The sequence below is a fragment of the Carlito syrichta genome, unplaced genomic scaffold, assembly GCF_000164805.1.
Source record: "Carlito syrichta isolate Samal-C Ts95f unplaced genomic scaffold, Tarsius_syrichta-2.0.1 Scaffold316461, whole genome shotgun sequence".
Lineage (NCBI taxonomy): Eukaryota > Metazoa > Chordata > Mammalia > Primates > Tarsiidae > Carlito > Carlito syrichta.
In genome coordinates this window covers 73,462-90,060 of record NW_007260557.1, presented here as the reverse complement: position 1 = coordinate 90,060, position 16,599 = coordinate 73,462, and the positions used below count along the sequence as shown (strand labels likewise).

At 44.6% G+C, this 16,599-nt stretch overlaps 1 pseudogene; it reads right to left on the bottom strand.

Annotated features, from left to right (window-relative positions):
• Positions 1–2,079: 2,079 nt before the first annotated feature.
• LOC103277014 lies at positions 2,080–4,245 on the bottom strand (annotated as a pseudogene).
• Positions 4,246–16,599: the final 12,354 nt, after the last annotated feature.

Below are 16,599 nucleotides of genomic sequence, written 5' to 3'. Positions count from 1 at the left end.
CTGCTGTGAGTTGTTCTCTGTGACTATACTGTCTGCGTGTTTGGCAAAGTAAGAGATGATAAGGAGTTAGGCAGGAGTTTCTGCATGTGCTCCCGACAGAGGCCCAGAGAGCAAGGCCTTCTGGGCCGCTCCTTCTCCTCAGTCAGTGTCTCCTACTGACTCCCAAGAAGGCCCACAGACTGTAGTCTTCACCCCTCTTTTTCCCGCACCCCTTGTTCCCTACTCCCCATCTGAAACCTAGGCAGGAATGTGAAGCTGCTGAAGGAACAGACAAGCCCAAAGCGCCCATACAGTTAGCCAGACTCTGTGTATGCGGAAGGGATGCCCAGCTCCGCCCCAGTTGAGTAAAACACATGGGCCATGTTTGCTCTTTTAAATGGCTGAAGCTGGTAGGGTGCGGTGGCTCAGCCTGTAATCCCAGCATTTTGGGAGGCCGAGGCGAGAGGATTGCCTGAGGCCGGGGCTTTGAGGCCAGCCTAGGCTTCTTGGTGAGACCTCTTCTCTACAATAAATCACAAAAAATAGCCAGGCATGGTGGTGTGTGTCTGTAATTCCAGCTACTTGGAAGACTGAGGCTGAAGGATCGCCAGAACCCAGCAGGTCAAAGCTGCCATAGCCGTGAGAATACCACTGCACTCCAGCCTGGGTAACAAAAGTGAGATTCCAGCTCAAATAAAATAAAATAAAATAAAAAGTAAATAGCTGAAGCAAGTTATTTGTGCTTTTTTTTCTGATTCCAAGCTTTTCATGAGTGGGGGACAACACTAGATATGTGGGTCCAAATATATCTGGGGTTGAAAAATTCAAACCTACAGACTTATTCAAGACTATCGTTTTCCTCCTTCAACTTTACAAATATTGCATGAATTCCACATGGATAGTTTATGTAGATACTGCCCAGGCTCATAGGGACCCAGAGTTTCATGTGCCCTGCCTCAGGCACTGAGCAGCAGGCTGGAAGAGCAGTGACCTGGTCTGAGAAAACAAGCCCCCTCCTGGTTTTTGCTTTGCCAAAGTCCAGACTGACAGAGGGATTGTTCTGGTTTGTCCAGCTGAGAGTGGGAAGGGAGGCCGGGGCCTGGGGTTTATGTTAGTGTTCTAGGGATGCCATAACTAAGTACTGCTCACTGCATGGTTAAAACAACAGACATTCTCTCGCAGTACTGACAACTAGAAATCTGAAATCAAGGTGTCAGCAAGGCCCTGCTCCCTTTGAAAACTCCAGGGAAGACTCTTCCCTGCCTCTTCCAGCTTCTGCCCATTCTTGGAATTTCTTGGCTTGTAGATGCATCACTTAAGTCTCATCCTTGATTGTCACTTGGCTTTCTCCCTGTATATCTGTGTCCCTTCTCCTCTTCTTAGAAGAATGCCGGTCACACTGGAGTAACGCATACCCTATTCTAGTATGAACTCATCTTAACTTAGTTAATGACATCTGCAAAGACCCTATTTCTTTCTTTTTTTAAAAAAGTAGCCCATTTTTAATGAATTTTAGTCCAGAATACAAAGCAAGGCACTAACAGTTGCTGTAAAGCTAACATGATTGTAAACACTGACTTTTTCTTTCCCCACAGAGGTAAGTTATAGGAAGTGTATCAGAGACAAGCAAAGACAGCTGAATGCATTTTTAAAAAATCACCCTGGCTGGGATCGGTGGCTCAGCCTGTCATCCCAGAACTTTGGGAGACTGAGGCCAGTGGATTGCCTGAGCCCACGGGTATGAGACCAGCCCGGGCAACTTGGCGAGACCTCGTCTCTACAATACATCAAAAATTAGCCAGGCATGGTAGCGTGCACCTATAGTTACAGCTACTTGGAAGGCTGAGGCAGAAGGATTGCCAGAGTCCAGCGGGTCGCTGCTGGGGTGTCTGTGAGCCACTACACTCCAGCCTGGATGTCAGAGTGAGACACCAACTCAAAAAAAAAAAATCACCCTGAAAGCTAGCCATGTTGCTGCAGTTAAAAAGGTTCTCCACATACTGTTCACCTCACCAACACACCCTGTTTATCAATTCAAATTCCGGGACTTTCTTGACCCAAGAGATTTCGTCTCTTTTGCGACCTTCAGTGTGCAAAGGGCTATCTCTCTTGATGTTGTCGAACTTTCGTCACTGGATACAGAAAGAAGTCAGCAGGGTTATGCGTTCTTCTGAGGAACTTCATGACGGTTTTCACTTTGGTGTATGCCTATAGACCATATTCTCCCAGTTCCCCACAGCTCTCTAACATCTTGTAGCTGCCAAACAGTGACTAGGCACCAAACACATCATAGCAGTTAACGCACATGGTGCCAGCCTGGAGCGCTTGGGCCTTTTCCAGATCTTTTGTGAAGACAGCTGTAGTCAGCCCCTACTTGGAATTGTTGGCTCTCCTAACAACTTCCTCGATGGTCTTAAACTTCAAGAGCTGCATCAAAGATCCGAAGACCTCCTCCTTGGCGATGGTCATGCCATCTTACTTGTCTCCGAGCACTATGGGCTGGATGGAGTAGCCATGGTGGTCGGCAGTGCTCCCCCCACCCCCCTGGCAACTTTGCCCCTTCCTGCTTCCCAGAGTTGAAGTAGCCAAGGATTTTTTTTTTTTTTTTTTTTTGAGTTAGAGTCTCACTCTGTCGCCCAGGCTGGAGTGCAGTGGCATGCTCACGGCCACTCCAGCATCGACCTGCTGGACTCCAGCGATCCCTATGCCTCAGTCTTCCAAGTAGCTAGAAATACAGGCGTGCACTACCACATCTGGTCAACTTTTTTTTTTTTTAATTGTAGAGATGAGGTCTCCCCAAGTTGCCCGTGCTGGTCTCGAACCTGTGGGCTCAGGCAATTCGCTGACCTCAGCCTCTCAAAGTCCTGGGATGACAGGCTGAGCCACCGAGTCCAGCCACCAAGGATCTTCTTTCTTTCTTTTTTTTTTTTTTGAGTTGGAGTCTCACTCTGTAGCCCAAACTAAAGTGCAGTGGCCGCTCCCGGCCACCACAGCCTCGACCTGCTGGGCTCCAGCGATCCTTCCACCTCGGCCTTCTAAGTAGCTGGAACTACAGGCGTGCGCTACCATTCCTGGCTTATTTTTTGATTTATTGTAGAGATGAGGTTGCCCAGGTGGGTCTCGAACCCGCGGGCTCAGGCAATTCACTCACCTCAGCCTCCGAAAGGCGCGGGATGACAGGCTGAGCCACCGAGCCCAGCCGCCAAGGATCTTCTTAAACTGAGTCTCATCCACCTGTGGCCCCTGCTGCGTCTTGCCGTCCAAGGGGTTCCCGACCACCAAGACTTGGCCAGGGAGCCACTCCGCTCAACAAACTTCTTGTAGACATCCTCATGGACGAAGGTCCCAGAGCCACACAACAGCACTGGCCCTGGTTTAAGAACAGGACGAAATGGACCTGTTCAACCTCCCAGTCCATATCTGCATCTGACATGATGATGTCGGGGCTCTTTCCTGCCAGTTCCAGGGTCACTTTCTTGAGGTTGCTGCTCATCAGCAACCTGGATTATGTGGCCCATCTCTGTGGAGCCTGCCAACACCACTTTGTCCACATCCTCGTGGGAGGCAATGGCAGCCCCAGCCATGGGGCCAAATCTAGGAACAATATTGACCACTCCAGGGGGAAAGCCGTCCTCTTTGATCAGGCTGGCCAGGTAGGGGGCGGTGAGGGGCGTTTGCTCAGCCACCTTCATCACAGCCACGTTTCCTGTTGCAAAGGCTGGGCCCAGTTTTCACGCTTGCATCGGGAGCAGGAAATTCCACGGGATGATCTGCCCGCACACCCCACGGGTTCATGGCAGGTGTAGACGAAAAGTCCCCATTGATGGGAATGGTTTTCCCGTGGTACTTATCAGTCCAGCCAGCACAGTATCTAAGACACTAGAGGACCATGTCCAAATCTGCTAGGGTTTGCCTTTGTCCGGCATCTCCAGGGCCGCTAGGTAGATCCGATCCCACTCGATCAGATGGGCCAAGTGGTTCAGCATCCATAGGACGCTAAGGCGAGCCTAGTTGGAAGATGGCCCAGGCATACTTCACCGCCCTATCCACGGCTTCCTTGTCCCCTTCAGCTACCTGACAGATGACCTCGCCTGTTGATGGACTGACCCTGGGGAATGTTTTCTTGCTGACGGTGTCATGCCACCCAATGTTTATGAAGATCTGGCTGCAGAAGACCTCGGGGTGCTAATTGGGCGTCGGCACGGCCTGGGTGGTGGCCGACAGCAGGGGGCGGCCTCCTGCCGGCCCCAGGAGAGCAGTGAGCATGGGCTGCGAGCCAACTCCATTTCTAAATAAGGTTACATTCCGAGGTTCCAGGAAGTGCATGCTTTTTGTAGGAACAGGATTCAAATCCAGTATTAGAGGTGAAGTCAGAAGCAACCCTTCAACAAGTGGGACTTCGGCAATTTGGGGAGGAGACAGAGGATTTTGTGGTAGCACTACTGGCGAGTACCCTGCTGTGTCCCCCCTGGGGACCCAGTGATGACAGGCCTGGGTCACAGTGGCCATCTGGGAGCTAGAGGTGCTGGGGCACAGAGCATTATGACTGCCACCTCAGCAATGATCCCTAGGTCAAGGGGCCATGGAGTTTGTAAAGCAGAGGGCTCCACAGTGACTCCTGTGACCTCTGACCAGGGTCACTTCTCAACACCTGAATATGCGGAAACTCCATGTCATTCCCTGAACCTGGGAGAGACAGACCCCAGGGTTTGCTGTCAACTGAGGTTTGTATAGTTGGTTTATAAGAATTCAAGAAATGTGACATTTCTTACATTCTCTGATGTGGAACAGAATTCATAACAAGTAGATGTGAGGAATAGTTCCAGGATTTATTTGAATTCCTGGGCATCCATGACTGATTACAATAGATGAAATTGAATGGCATCTATTTTTTGACAAAGCCTTGACTCTGTTGAAGAATTGATTGGGCAGGGCTGAGTAAGGATTTTCTTAAGTCTCTGTTGAGTTGGGAAAAAAAGTGGATTTTGAAATAATACTTTTTTAAAAACTTGTGTTTCAAAACTCCTGGGCAGACACTAGGTGAGCTATTAACAAAAATGTCAGAAAGAAAATGCAAAGATGAACTTGTTTGAGTTTATTGAAGTAATTTTTTTGTGTGTATTACAAGAGAATAACTTTAAAGAGAATGCCACAGAGGGTAAACTTAAGTTCACTCTCTCAGATCCTGAATGTCTCTTAGAAAATTAACCTTTTCCTGAACATGGTATTTCATGGTTGTAATCCCAGCACTTTGGGAGGCCAAGCCAGGGGGATTGCTTGAGCCCAGGAGTTCAAGATCAGCCTGGGCAACATAGTGAAACCTTGTCTCTACAAAAAAAATTTAAAATTAGCTGAGTGTTAGCGGCACTGTACTCCCAGCTACTCAGGAGGCTGAAGTAGGAAAATCATTTGCTTCCAGGAGGTTGAGGTTGCAGTGAGCGAGGCTCATGTCACTGCATTCTAGCCTGGGCAAGAGTGAGACCTTGTCTCAAAAAAAGAAAAGAAAAAAATTAGCTTTTTTTCCAGGAAGACAAAGGCAGCCCCAGTGTCTTCCAACATGGTCTTGCTGCCTGAGTTACTGGCCAAGTTGTTGGGGTTGGTGATGGGAGAAGCCCATGGTGGATAGCAAACACAAAATAAGTCACTGCAGGTCCCAGCCTGAGAGAAGTGGGAATATTGAGTAGAAGGTGCCACAGTGACGGATATCCAAGACCAGAAATACTATCAACTGATGAAATAGCCCAGATATATTTGTTTCCCAGGGCTACTGTGACAAAACAGTACAAACTGAGTGGCTTAAACAACAGAAGTGAGTTGTCTCATAGTTCTGGAGGCTAGAAGTTCCAGAGCAAGGTATCAGCAGGCCCACAATCCTTCTGTAGATGCTAAGGAAGGCTTTGTTCCAGGTCTTTCTCCCAGCTTCTGGTAGTTCCTTGCTTATAGACCCTTAACTCCAGTCTTCCCATGGTATCCAAATTTCTACTTAAAAACATCAGTCATATTGGATTACGGACCCACTCTCCTCCAGTATTCCTGTTAACTAATTATATCTGTAAAGAGTCTTTCTATTTGTCTTATCATCTTTGATTTCTTTGAGCAGTGTTTTGCTGTTTTCGTTGTAAAGATCTTCCACTTCTCTGGTTAGGAAGATGCCAAAGTATTTCTTTAGTGTGTGTGTGTGTGTGTGTGGCTATTGTGAATGGGATTGTGCTTTTTATTTGGGTTTCTGTTTGTTTATTATTGTTGTATAGGAATGTGACTATCTTTTGCACATTTGTTTTATACATTGAGACTTTGCCAAAGTCCTTTATCAGTGCAAGGAGGTTTTTGACAGATTCTCTTGGGTTTTCAAGGTATAGAATCATGTCATCTGCAAAAAGGGATAACTTAATTTCCTCTTTTCCTATTTGGATACCTGATTTCCTTCTCTTGTCTGATTGCTCTCGCTAGGACTTCCATATAACTCCGAAATCCCCCTGCTGAGAATATACTCAGAGGAACTCAAATCACCCTATGACAAAGATACCGGCATATGCATGTTTATTGCAGCATTATTCACAATAGCAAAAACATGGAGCCAACTGTACTGCCTATCAAAAGAGGACTGGATAAAAAAAAAATGTGATACCTATACACTATGAAATATTCCTCAGCCATACAGAAGGACAAAATTATGAACTTTGCAACAACTTGGGTAGACTTAGAGTCTATAATACTGAGTGATCTATCACAGAAACAAAGAGCCAATTATCATATGTTCTCAATCAGAAGGTGGAACTTGAACAATTATCATAATACTATAAGAAAGGGATTGGCAGTAGTGGGAAACTGCTGGGGTGGGGGGGATTGGCAGTCGTGGTAAACTGCCGGGGGGGGCACACCTCATTAACAAGGGTACCTGCATAATGAACATTTGTATGCCTAACCCTGAATCGTAGCCCATATCTTTAAAATAAAATTTAAATTTTTAAAAAATTTAAAGATTCTTTCCAGTAAGGTCACATTCCAAGGTCCTGAGGGTTAGGATTTCAATGTGTGGATTTTGTGGAGTTGTAATTTGGGCCTCTTGGCTCAGAGCAACTCTGAATGTCTGAGAATTTTAGAAGAGGATTTAGTGTCCTCTGAAAACCAGAGAACATGGTAGGTCACCTCCCTCACCTAAAGACTGTTGGAAAGGCTGGGGTGTGTATATACTCTGAGATGCGAGTCTTTGGTATAGAAACTCTAGACACAGGCAACTTAGACCCGGCTCATCTAAAGCTGAGTGTCACACTGCTGCATCCTCAGCCTCTCTGGACTCTGTGTACCCCGCTCACCGCCCATCTCTCCTCCCTTCTCCACTGAAGCCGGTGAGGGAAAGGGGGAAGGGCAGTATGAGGAGGCTGCCACTGGTCTCCATGAGTCCAGGAGCAGGACAGGGACACCCATGCTTTCTTTGCCCGCTGTGATAGATGTGAATTGACCACAGCAACAAAAAGCCCTGCTTGGCCTTGAGCAGGCTTCAGGAAGCTTGATGTGGGCACTCTTCCACAGACCTGGAGGCTGGGTGCTGAAGCAGGTCCTTGAAGGAGCGGCCTTGAAGGAGCCACCTGGAACCAACTGGAGCAACTGTTGTTAGAGGAGTCCTCCAGGGGTCTCCGTGAAGATGAGGAGCCTCCAGGGTTCTCCATGAAGATGCGGAGCCCTGCTTAGCCCATGACGGGAAGATTCAGAGCAAGCCACTGCGTGACAGAGGGACGGATTTGTTTTGGCTCCTCTTATGGTAGACTGCTCCTATTAGTGAATACACATCCACGAAGGAAACTGATGTTTTTATGGTGATCTTGGAAACGCAAGGAGGGAGCAAGGAGTGGAGAACCACACAGCGAGACATGAGTCTCAGCTGAAGCTTTTAGTTTTCCCTTTGCTCCAAACTGCAGAGTCCTAAAAATGACAGAATAGTGAGGAAGAGGAGGAAACTGACCCTCGTCCTCTCCTGATGCCTTTAAGCCAAACACTGCTCCCCAAAACATGAGGTTTACTAGAGCATCACCAGACTAAGAAAATCCCAAGCCCTGAGATGCACAGTGAGTTGGGAGGTTGCCTCCTTAGCCTGGGATGCAGACCCAGGGTCTTCTCCCTAGTCCTAAGGACATCTGGGGAGACCCCTCACCAATAAACAGGTGGTTTTGGATGTTAACAATCTGGGAAACTCAGACCTGACCCTCTTGGAGGGACCTCAGGGTGGGGAGCACATTTTCTTTTTGGGGGCTCAAATATCTTTTGGGAGGTGAGGGCGGGGAGACAATGATGGGAGATTCTTTGAAAACATAAGTTTGTGTTTGGGTCTTGTTGCTGCAGTGTGCTTACCTCCCTCTCCCAGAAAACCACCAGGCCTCTGTGTTCCCAGTCACATGGGGTGTTTTGTGGCTTTGTGTAGCTCCAAGGAAGGAGTGGTTGCCAGGCACCCAGAAGACACCCCTCCTGGCTTTTGTTTTGCCTGGGCCTGCGCTGATGGAGGGAATTAAACTGCTGAATTAAGCTGCCTGGAGGGAGCGCTTAAGGTTGAAGAGACCCACTGCTATAGGGGAGGGAGATTTTCCAGCTCCCCTCCAGACCCAGAAGGGGATGGGGACTTTTGTGATGTCCACACCTACCTACAGAAGCAGCACTCTCTCCAACATACTCACACAATCTTGTGCATTTGGGGAAGGGGACTGGATTCCTGCTTCACCCGGAGAGGTTGCCCCTCCTCTCCCCATTTGGTCCCAGTGGAAATTAGAAAGAGGTGCCCGAGCTGCCCTCTTACCCACAGGAGCTGGTGAGCAGAGTGCGGCTGGATTTCTGTCCCCACTGGATCCTTCACCTACACAAGCCTCCTCAGCTCTCTTTTCTCTGCTTAATTCATTGTAGACATTTCTTATTCTTCTGTGGAATCTTCAGTTTTCACTATACCACCTTCTGACATCTAGAACTACATGTGGGGCTTATTTTTTACAGTCTCAATGCTTACAATATTTATGGGTTTAGTCTCTCTAGCTTTATTCATGCTTGATATATATATGTATATGTATATATATATATGTGTGTGTATGTATTTTAAACACAGGGGTTCAGCATACAACATTTGCAATAGTATGATTAAGAATATATAGAATAAAAACAAAGTAATGCTATGGAATAAATAATGAAAACTCACAGGTTACTGAAAGAAAAAAAATACGTTTAAATGTTGAAGTCAAATCATTTATTTTCTAACACTGTATCAATTGCTCAAAATTATACCACATTTTACTTTTATTTATTTATTTATTTATTTGAGTAGGAGTCTCATTCTGTTGCCCAGATTGGAGTATATTGGCACACTCATGATCACTGCAGCCTCAGTCCACTGGGCTCAGGTGATCCTTCCACCTCAGCCTTCCAAGTAGCTGGAACTACAGATGCATGCCACCATGCCCAGCTAACTTTTTGATTTATTGTAGAGATGAGGTCTCACCAAGTTGCCCAGGCTGGTCTCAAACCCCTGGACTCAGACAATCCTCTCGCCTCCACTTCCCAAAGTGCTGGGATTATAGGCATAAGTCACCTTGCCTGGCTATGTACCACATTTTAGCTTTCTCATATTTGAACCCTGACTTTCTTGTAGATAACCTTGTTTTTCTTACAGTTTCTAATTGCCTTTACTTTTCCTAAGAGAAGCATGGACTACTTCTTATTTGGATCATGACTTTCTTTTGGACAATTTGGTTTTTCTTATAGTTTCTAATCGCCTTTATTTTTTCCTAAGAGAAGCACAGGCCTTTACCTTTTCAATAATGTCATCTATCTTTTTAATTACATTTGTCAGGGTGAGTCCATGAGCCTTCTTTGACCTCTTATTTTAAGAGGTTGCCTTCCAGGTTTGCTGCATAGTCCTCATTATAAAGTAATCTCTTCTTTCCTGATCTCATACCTTCTTTGGATTCATTCTAAGTTTTACTGAAGTATATCCTTATTATTTTTTAGAAGACTAACTGGTAAAAACCTTTTGAGCTATGCATTCTCAATACTTTATTTTGCCTTCATGTTTAGGTAATAGTGTGGGTTGGTTTATAACTCTAGGTTAAAAATAACTTTTCCTTCAAACTTTATTTTTATTTTTTTGAGTTGGAGTCCCATTCTGTTGCCCAGGCTGGAGTGCAGTGGCATACTAATAGTCAATGCAGCATTGACCTGCTGGACTCAGGTGGTCCTTCTGCCTCAGCCTTCCAAGTAACTGGAAATACAGGCACATGCCACCACACCCAGATAATTTTTTGATTTATTGTAGAGACAAGGTCTCACCAAGTTGCCTAGGTTGGTCTTGAACCCTTGGGATAAGGCAATCCTCTTGCTTGCGCCTCCCAAAGTGCTGAGATTACAGATGTGAGCCGCTGTACCTGGAATCCTTAGAACTTTAAAGACATCTAGCAATAGGATAAAAAATGTGATCCCTATCTGATTTTCATTCCTTTTAGAGAAACTATGTACTCTCCCCATCCCGTCTCTCAAAACTTTTTAAGTTATTGTATTTATCTCTAGTAATATGAAATTTCATATCTTGATATAAATCTCCCCCATCTCAACATTTTTCAATTTGAGTTGTTAGATTTTTTTATATTTTAGAAAATTAATGCATTATTTCATTTATTATTTTCTCCCTTTTATTTTCTCAACTTTCTGTTTCCAGAACTCCCTTTCATCAGATTTTGAGTTAATCTTCACATATTAGTTATCCATTATTGAACAACAAATTGCCACAAACTTAGGAGCTCATAAAACACACATACACACTTATTGTCTTTCTATTAGCTGGGTCTTCTGCTCAGGGTTTTAGAAGGCTGCCATCAAGGTGTCACCTGGGCTGCAGTTTCATGTGAAGCCTTGACTGGGGAGGAATCTGTTTCCAAACTTGGCAGAATTTATTTTCCTGCAGCTATAGGACCGAGGGCCCCAGTTTATTGGAGATTGTTAACTAGAGGATGACTCAGCTCCCAGAGGCCACCCTCAGTTATCTGCCATATGGGCCTCCCAGCATGGCTGTTCACTTTTTCCAAGCTAGCCAGGGAGAGAGAATCTCTAGCACTAGCCTCCTAGCAAGAAAGGGTCTTGAATAATGTCATTTAAACACAGAAGTGACATTCCATCATCTTTGTCAGAGTCTATTCAAAAGAAGAAAGTCACATTCAAGAGATCTATTATACAACATAGTGACTACAGTTAATAATGATGTATTGTACTCTTGAAAATTACTAAGAATAGATTTTAAATGCTCTCACCACAAAAAAAAAATAAATATGTGAGATAATGAATGTGTTAAATAGCTTGATTTAGCCATTCCATGATGTTTACAGATTTTATAACATCATGTTATACATGACAAATATATAATTTTTTTTAATTTTTCAGTTTAAAACAGGCAAATAAATAAAAAGAAAAAAGTCACAGATGCAGCCCACACTCAAGAAGAGGGTATTATACAAGAGTGGACACCAGAAGGCAGGGATCATAGAAGGGTCTACCCTAGAGCCTGACTGTTTCCCCCAGGTCTCCTCATCACTAACCCCATTCCAACCCTACACACATAGTTTGCCCTTTAAAATGTGTCTTTCCCTTTCATCTGTGCTCCAGAAGATTTCCTCTTCTTCTGAAGTAGAAGAAAAGTCACAACATTATTAATGTGATATCCTGGAAGTCTAGTGAAGGATGTGTTTCAGGGAGGAAGAAGTGGTGAACAGTGTTAAGACTATACTTTATTTGCTGATGAGTCAAGAAAGATGAGGACTGGTTATCCACCACAGGATTTAGCAATTTGGGACTTTGGCAAGAGCAGTTTTAGAATGATGGTGCTAGAAGCCTGTTTGGAGTGGGTTCAGTAGAGAATGGGAGGAGAAGAACCAGAGTTGGAAACTATGAACAGCTCTGGGGAGGAGTTTTCCTGTTAAGAGAAGCAGAGAAAGTGGGATAGTGTCAGGCAAGGGTGCAGGGTTACGAGAGATTCTTTAAGATGGCAGAAGTTTTTGCACATTTATGTGCTGGTGGTGATGATTCAGGAAAGATGAAACAAAAAATAAAGTGATATCAGAGAGAAAGGGCACAAGAGTGGAACAATGATGGCCTTTAAAGAAGAAGAGGACGCTGGGATTACAGGCTGGGAGGCCGAGGTGAGTGGATTGCCTGAGCCCGTGGGTTCGAGACCCACCTGGGCAACTTGGTGAGCCCTCATCTCTACAATAAATCAAAAATTAGCTGAGCGTGGTAGCACGCGCCTGTAGTTCCAGTTACTTGGAAGGCTGAGGCGGGAGGATTACCAGAGCCCAGCAGGTCGAGGCTGCAGTGGGCGGGAGCGGCCACTGCACTCCAGCCTGAGTGACAGAGTGAGACTCCAACTCAAAAAAAAAGAGGAAGAGGGAATAAGACTCAGCGCCCAAGGGAAAAGGCTGACTACAGATAGAAGCATAGACAGTTTACGCCTTGTAAGAGTAGGAAAATAATTGAGAAGAGAAAGGTTCATAGCAGGAATGAGGTCTACTCCCACTGAGAAGACCGGTAGGGGGTGGGGGTGGTAATGAGCCTTGACCAGACTTCCTTGTAAATACGCTAATGACATTTATTGTCATCAGCACAACTTAGAGTTATATAACAATTCACACCATTATTCCAACATGAAAGCAAAATAAAGGAATTTCCAGGCACTTATAGCTAAATGGGAAATATCAATTGTTTTTTCCTCTAATGCTCTATCTTCACTTCTGATATGTGTGGGCTCCCCCTCCCCCAAGCAATTCTCGAGTCTTCTGTGGACACCAACTGGGTGTCTCCAATTCAATTCAATTCTGATACCGTCTTCTCGGAAATAGCGCAGACCCCACAGGCTAAGGGCTTAGGCCCACAACACCGTCCCCAGTTCAGATGCCAGTCATGAGTCCAAGTTCTGACCTGTGCCTCTGACCAACTGGCTATAAAATGGAAGTTCCTTCCACCTCCTCCTCCGGTTCAATTATTTGCTAGCATGGCTCAAAGAACCGGAAAAAGAGTTTACATATTCAATTTTCGGTTTATTTTAAAAAGCTACGACCCAGGAATAGTCAGATGGGAGAGGTGCACAGGGTAAGGTCTGTCGAAAAGGCACACAGCTTCCAGCCCTCCAGGAGTGCCACCCTTCAGCACGCTCCATGTGTTCCACAGCCTGGGACTCTCCAAACACTGTCCTTTTGGGATTTTATGGAGGCTTCATTAGATAGGCATTAACAGATTGAACCACTGGCCGTCGCTGATTCAGTCACTCTCCAACCCTTCTCCTCCCTAAAGGTCAGGGATGAGGCTGAAAGTTTCAGCCTAATTACTCTAACTTGGACACTTGCATTAGGCAAAGGTAAAAGGCTTAATATTTACACCGATTCCAAATATCCTTTCACTTTTCATGTGGTTGGTTCCCCTGGTGACCAGCCCCATCCTTATGGGCTTTCAAAAGTCACCTCATTAACATAAACTTGAGTATGATTGAAAGGAGCTGGTAAAGAAATTACAAGGGTTTTAGAAGATCAATGCCAGGAACCAGGGACAAAAACTAAAATGTATATTTCTTATTGTATCACAGTAGCTCAGAGGTTCTTCATTAGACATCCTTCTTTTAAAAAAAATATTGAGGCTGTTAAATTAAGTTTAGCCTAAAGCCACCTCCTTACATATTTTAAGTTTGTCCTAAAGCAGGCATGTCCAACCATGGCCTGAGGGCTGTATGCGGCCCAGGACAGCTGGTAATGTGGCCCCAGAAAGTCTTTGAACACCATGTGTTTTTAGCTTTTATTTTCTTTGTGACCTCGTGTGTAGTTCCATGTTTGAAGTTCCCCATCATGCCTTATTCCGACATCACTTTTTGGCAGTGCATACATTTGCAAGCAGCTGTTTTCAATTATGAAGCACACGAAAAGCAAAATGTGAATAAACATTTCTGACAAGCACCTTGAGAACTCACTAGGAATTGTGACCACTTCCATCCAACCAGACATTGATAGATTAGTTTAACGAAAACAAGGTCAAATTTTCCACTAGTTTTATATTGCTCTCATCTTTCTAAACTTCATAATGAAAAATATTTTAAGGCTGAGCTCGGTGGCTCAGCCTGTAATCCCAGCACTTTGGGATTCCGAGGTGAATGGATTGCCTGAGCCTGCATGTTCGAGACCAGCCTGAGCAACTTGGCAAGACCTCATCTCTACAATAAATCAAAAATTAGCCGGGCATTGTAGCATGTGCCTGTAGTTCCGGTTACTTGAAAGGCTGAGGCGGAAGGATCACCAGAGCCCAGCGGGTTGACGCTGGGGTGGCCGTGAGTATGCCTGGGCAACGGAGTGAGACTCCAACTTAAAGATTAAAAGAATTTTCAAAAAGAAATCTTATGTATATTCACAAACTCTATTATATAATTTAAGAGTATCCTAAGACAATTCCTCGTTACTCAATGCAGCTCAGGGAAACCAAAAGGTTATTCCATGTGGCCCAGAGAAGCCAAAATGTTGGACACCCTGACCTAGAGGTTTCTCCATAACCTTTCACATGGTGAACTGTAACCGAAGCAGTTGTATAAGCAGACTGTAATCTACTCTTGTGCCGATCACCAAATTTTGGCCAATCAAAGGTGACCAACTATTTAAACTGGGTACAAATAAGGCAAATGCTGAGCTGTAACCAATCCAGCTGTTTCTGTACCTCACTTCTGTTTTCAGTATGTCAATTTCCTTTTTCTGTCTATAAATCTTTTTTTACCATGTGGCTGCACTGGAGTCCCTCTGCATCCATTCTTGTTCCTCAGGAAGGCTGCTCAATTCACAAATCATTTTTTGCTCAATTAGACTCTTATATTTAATTTGTCTTAGTTTTTTTTCTTTTGTCAAGGCACTAATGCAGCAAAACCTAAAATGAATATAAGGAAGGAGAGGTATCAGGTCAAGATTGTTTATTGTAGATTAGCCTAGAATTTATGGGGTGATGCAGCATGACTGGCTAGGGGACAGACAGCACACAACTACATGTCTTCCTTTTGAGAAATAAAAATAAAACACTAAACTCCCAACCAACTGAATGGACCCCCTATTGGCCAAGGGGCCCCAAATAAACCTTAAAAACTGAGTCCCTGACCAAGAAAGCAAGGTAGCTAGCACAGGTTAGACATAGACAAATTTCCCCTAGGCAGGTTTTAGGAAGCATTCAGACTTTTTTTTTAATTAAAAAAATATATATGTGGGATACAAATCAGGTTAGATATATAAATGTTCATTATGCAGGTACACTTGTTGATGAGGTGTGTCCCCCATCCCCTGGCAGTTTCCCACTACTGCCAATCTCTTTCTTGTAGTATTATGATAATTGTTCAAGGTCCACTTATGAGTGAGAACATGTGATACTTGGATCTTTGTTTCTGTGATAGATCACTCAGTATTATAGCCTTTAATGCCATCCAAGTTGCTGCAAAGTTCATAATTCTGTCCTTTATGGCTGCATAATATTCCATGGAGACATTTAAAAAAAAAAATACATTTTACTGCAGGCCAAACTGGTAGCCCACCCCACCCCTCAGCAAATCAAAAAGAAAATGCCATCAGCTGTAAGAATAGGACAGCCCAACCTTTCAGTTCATGGTTTAGCATAATAATTACAAAAGATCTTTCAGTTTACCTGTCTAAGGTGGAAGGCCCAATACCACTCCTTAACTAACCAAAGCCATAGAAATGATAATAAAACCACCTTTTAGCTCATAAACTTGCGAATTGGAAACGTCTGGCAGGAATCCTGCAGAAGCAACGCCATTCCTCTTACCAGTCCTCCCATCAGAAGAGGAGAAATGTCAGTCTCCAGAGAGCAGTTACCTGGGCTCCACCCTCTTTAGCATATTAATCATTATGAAGGTATATCAAGCCTATTGTAAAATTTGCCCATGCCGGCTCAGACACGGCTCCCTTTCTTTCCTCTCTTCATTTCACTAATAATCTTTGTTTTAAAACTTTGCTGGTCGTTCTAAAATTCATTTTAGGGATGAGTCAAAGAATCTGTGAGTTCTGTGCTGCACCCCACCTGGTATCAGCCATGATGGGATGAGAGGTCAGGCACACTTTGTTATGGTCCCTCCTTTGCTAATCATTATTAGGCTTTTTCTCTAAGGGTTAAACAGACTCCACTGCTGCTCTTTCAACAGACTCCACTGCTGATGTCGACCAACCACCTGACACTGCCCCTTCTTTTTGTGATTTCCACACAGCACTTGACCAGATTCCTTCCCGATAAGAGGTCACCAAACACGGAGTGGTTCTGGCCAGTCTATGGAGGCTGTGCACAGAGGGTCTTTGGTGTCTTCTGCTTCAACTTTGACTTGACTGTAATACATTTAAATGTTACGTCCATCCCAAAATGAACACAAGATCCATGCTGCATGCATGTTAGTCTATTACACATGCGCATCTCCCTTCATGAATGTTCCTGGATCCTCCTATAGCCTGTTGAATATGTATACTTAGTCGTACTTCTCAGTATAAATTCCTGTTTCCTTTACCCCACCCTCAAAGTGCCCGTTTCTGGCTTCTAGCTGGAGGCTACACTTCCCAGCTTGTCAGAATGGTCACT